The sequence below is a fragment of the Engraulis encrasicolus genome, chromosome 19 (assembly GCF_034702125.1).
Source record: "Engraulis encrasicolus isolate BLACKSEA-1 chromosome 19, IST_EnEncr_1.0, whole genome shotgun sequence".
Lineage (NCBI taxonomy): Eukaryota > Metazoa > Chordata > Actinopteri > Clupeiformes > Engraulidae > Engraulis > Engraulis encrasicolus.
The window spans coordinates 11,831,037-11,835,888 of NC_085875.1; positions in this window are offsets into that span (position 1 = coordinate 11,831,037).

Sequence of the window (4,852 nt, forward strand, 5' to 3'; positions counted from 1 at the left end):
CACTAGGCCTATTTTGAAGGGGACTCACTAATTCGACGCCCTTTCGGTACTTACCGCTTACGTCATACGACCCTAAACCTAACCTAAACCCTAACCCTAACCTTAACCCTAAACCTAACCCTAACCCTTACCTTAAACCTAACCCTAACCTTAACCCTAAACCTAACCTTAAATTGCTTGTTTGAAATGTTTGATTACCATGTGAACTACCGAGAGGGCGTCAAACTAGTGGGTCCCATTTTGAAGTGAGACGGAACCTCTGAATTGTGGGCAAGCCCCTAAGGGAAAAGCAATCAACAACATGACAGTCCCATCGGCCCCTGAAGACTGCCGGCCCACCAGGATAATGCCCTTTATGCCAGATCACTAGTCCAGCCCTAGGTTCAGAACATCCTTTGAAATGGTAGGCTAAGCATCATTACAGAGATCGCAGAGGCCTGGAGTGGAATGACTCATGGGTATGGTATGGTCGGCTACAGAAGGAAAACAACAACTGACGGAGGCAGTGATTTTTTTTTAATTCTACAATTCTACTATTGAATTGAATTGAAAACTTTATCACAGACTCAAAAAGTTCCATATAAGATACATAAAAAGACATAAAAACACATAAAAAACAGACAGGTACATCACAAAGCACCAGTTCATTTGAAAACATATAAACATCTATACCAGTGCTGCCACAATTCAGAGAAGTACCTTGTATCACTCTGCCTGGTATCACAAAGAGTAGATATTATACCATTGCTTGATCCAGCAAGTCTACCCATAAATCTATGCATAAAATTTCTCAGCAGTGCATGAAAAGTGGGGACACTACAATTGACAAATAAAGTGCTTGCGCTCGTCCATCTTGGGAACTGAAGGAGAATCCTAAACGCATCATTGTATGCCACCTGCAGCTTCTTCAGCTTAGCTGTATGGTATTTACACCATAAGTGTGCTGTGTAAAAAGGTGTGCAGTAGGCTCTAAAGAGATTAACCTTGACATCATCTGTGCACATATGGAACCTGCGTGCCAACATATTGGCCTGTGCATATAATTTTATATATAATATTCATTTATCTTCTAAACTTTTGTCTCACGACTAGGCCTACTTCAATTATAGTGAAAAGAGAACACATATTGTCCATGATATGCGCCACCTGCAAAGCAAAAAAAGTGAGGGATTATCCAGCTAAATCACATTAGTCTTGTAGCTAGCGGTTATCTGGAATAACTGTTGCCATATGTTGCCTTGGCAATTTCAGCGTTATCTTTGTTCTCTGGAGGCAACGTTTCCGTGAGCCTGCACACCCATGTTATCTTCCCCTTTAAGTTGAGGACTGTTTGCGTATGAGAGAGTTCCCCCCTCCCTACCCCTCAAAGTCTGCGGGCCCGATCTCTGCGCACCTGAAAAAACTGCAGCTGCCCGCCACCGCACGCTCTCTCTTCACGAGGTCCTCCACGGTCCATAAGGGGCCGCACGGTACCCAATGATGCACCAATCAGAGCTCTTCTCAGAAACGCTGAGAGCAGCCATTGGCTGAGGCTGTTGTCCGTCACAAGAAATGCGCGCTGTCCTCCAGGAGGCATCGGCGGACGCTGGGCTCTACCCGTTGAGGTGAGGACCAAATATTTGCCATGCTCCCCAAATTTGGAAGTACTTCACCTCGTCTTGCGTTGCTTACAGAAATGGCATGTATGCGGACGACAGGTGCATTGCGAACGGCAGTGCATGTCGTTGTTGTGCAGCAGAACAGTTTATTTCTGTGAGGGAAACCGGGTAACTTAATGCCGCATTCTCTGTTTGAGCACATCATCAAGGATGCGGGAAAGAATAGTTTCTGAAACATGTTTTGGAGTGCGGAAGGGAATGGAGCTCCTCTTCTGCAAAAGCACCCGTGAACCCGTCTCCTAAATCGACAAGGTACGGATCATCAAAATCTATGGAGAGGAGAGATGTAAACACAAACGTGCGGAACAGAGCTAAATGCATGCGTTCTTATGTATTTTCGAGAAAAAATGTCCTGCACAACGTGTCTGATGGGTGTCACGAGTTTCTCCATTCATAGGCTTTGCCCTTGTGTGGGACATCCTCGCCGCAGCTAGTAAAATCTTTATGTAGTGTAGTGTGGGTGTGCATCTACTAGTCTAAAATTAGAAACTCAGATTGAGTTGCCTTGGAAGTGTTCGCGTGTATATACGCTATAGCTCTATCGATGCTGGGCTGAACGTCGCAACATTTGTGTTGTATGTGGACGTGTCATACGTCCTGTGCCAACCCATGCCAATTTGTGCCCATTTGACTGACCGCTATTTTAAGACGCAGTTGAGTGGCATCAATAGGCCCACTGTTGAACAGTGACGTTCATCCGCGCTGTAGTTAATTACAGTATTTTAGGGGTGAATCTGCATTGGTGCCCTTCTCCATTGTCATGCTCCTGAAGTGTAAATACAGTTCATAAGACTCTTGTAACAACCATTTTAATACACTTGTCTTTGATTTGTTGTCTGCATTTGCGCCCGAATTAATAGTTTCGCAAATAGTCATTTTCTTGAGTAATTCTCGCATTGCGGTCCTTAAGTGTTTTGCACAAGCTGATTGTAATGTATGTGGACCACTTAAGCACTTAAGTGATTAATGCAGTTTAGGGGAATGTGCTTGAGTATGTCTCCAGGAGCAGGAGCAGGAGAGGAGAAGAGAAGAGAGGGCGCAGTGTGTTTTCGTGCCATGCAAAAAAAGGTGATCATTTTGAGATGGATCTGGCAGCAGAGGCAGCAGCAGCATTGGCAGGCGTAGATAGAATGGATGGCAAACTGCAATAGCATTCACATCCTGCACATGCGTCTTGGACAGTTTTATGGCTCTGCTGCCCGTTCCCGTTCGTTCGGCTAACAGCTTCCTCTCTCTCTTTGACAGCCACTCGATCCCCCAGGTGATGAACGTCACGGCTGCGGAGTGTGCGTTGCTCTCCTGAAGCCCTGGCAACCTCGAGAGGAATCGCCGGTGTCCAGCGGCGAAGGAGGAGGAGGACTTAGCTGGGCGTAATTTTAGGGGGTGGTGGTGGGGACATGTCCATACCACTTTTGAGATAAACCTAGCTTGTCCCCATCACTTTTTCACAAATACAGGTATAATGCAAAGACAGCATATCCGGACAATTTGCCATTAAAATGTCCCCACCACTTTTCGAGCCAAACCTACACCTTTGCCAACTCTGAGAGTGTCCAGCGGCAGGGAGGAAGGATGGCAGTGCCCGTCTGACCCCTCCTTTGGCACCCCCCTGAGTTCGAACACCAGCATCTTTCAGGGAGAGAGGAGGACGGTAACGGTACGCGCCTGAGTCAGACCCCTCCTTTTGGCAACCCAGAGAGTGCCCACCGGTGTCTAAGTGGAGACGAAGGAGCACAGCACCCGACGTCTCACCCATCCTTCGGCAACCCTGAGGCCCAACACGTCCGTCCCGTAAAGGGAGGAGGGGAGAGGGGACAGTAGTGCCCTCTGCATCTGACCCCCTCCTTCCCTGAATCACCCCTCTCTCTCTCCAGGCTTTCCACGAAAAAAAAAAAAAAAAAAAAACATGGCCGTCTCCACAGAGGTGGACATGGAGAACCGCCACTCGTCCCTGCGCCTCTACCGGCCGATCCGGGAGATGAGCTTCATCAGCACGTACTTCCCCTCTGGGCGGGCCCGAGGCTGGGGCTGGGGCTGGGGGTCGGGCCGGCCAGCCAGAGCCAGAGCAAAGCCCAAGGGCCGTTCCTCTACCCCTGCCCCTCCTCCTCCTCCTCCTACTACTCTCCTGCTGGACGGGAACGGCCGTCCCCCTCGTCCGGCGGCCGCTAATGACCGTGACGGTGACTCTGGCCAACGGAGGGGCAGGGGGAGGGGGAGGGGGAGGGGGAGGGGGGGCTACCCAGCGTCCGGCGGACAAAGGCCCCAGTCTTACGGCGGGTCGTCTTCGAAGGAAGGAGACCTGCTGAGCTCGTGCGAGGAGACCAAAGCCAAGGCGAGGGCGGCTGTGGCGGAGCTGCGCTGGTTGGCGGCGGAGCACCACCAGCTGCTGGCCGGGCTCCTGACGCTGTGCGGGGATTGCGCCACGCGCATCAGCGGCATGGGGAACCAGGACGGCAAGCTGCAGGACCTCCCCGAGGGGGCCTGCCTGGACCCCACCGTGATGATGATGATGCAGGCACAGGGCCAGGGTGGAGAGGGGATGGGGATGGGGATGGGAGTAGGGCAGCCTGGGTTGGGTGGCGGGGGGCTGGTGGGTACTGGTAGCTTGCAGCTCCCCCTGTCGCCCCCGGAGCGCAAAAAGGGGATGCTCAAAGGTAGGAAGTTGAAAAAGCTTGGAGGAGGCAAGAAGGAGAAGGAGAAAGAGAGTGGTGGTGTCGGTGGTGGTGTCGGTGGTGGTGGTGAGGAGTTTTCGGAGAAAAGCAAATCCAAAAAGAACGGGGACAATGGCTCTCACTCGAAATCTGGGAAAGGCAAGTGGGGTGGTGGTGGCGGCATACTGGGGGTGGCGGAACCGAAATCCCCCAGCTCCACGTCCTCCAGAAAGTCCAAAACCCGAGCAGACATGCCACCCCCGTCCTACACCACGGGCTTGGGCCTGGGCCTGGGCAAGGAGCCCATCCTGCCCATGGACGACGACTTCCACATCTCCCGGGAGACCTGGGACTTCATGGAGGACTCCCAGGCTTTGATCACCGGAGGCGGCGACCTGGCCAACGACCTCTCGGAGTACAACAGGCGGCTGATCCTGGGCTACGGCGGGCCCATGGCCTCTGGCCCCAGTAGTTTCCTGGAGGAGCAGTCGTCTGGAGGTCAACCGGGGCAGGCAGGGGGGGGAAGGTTGGCCAGCGGGAGTA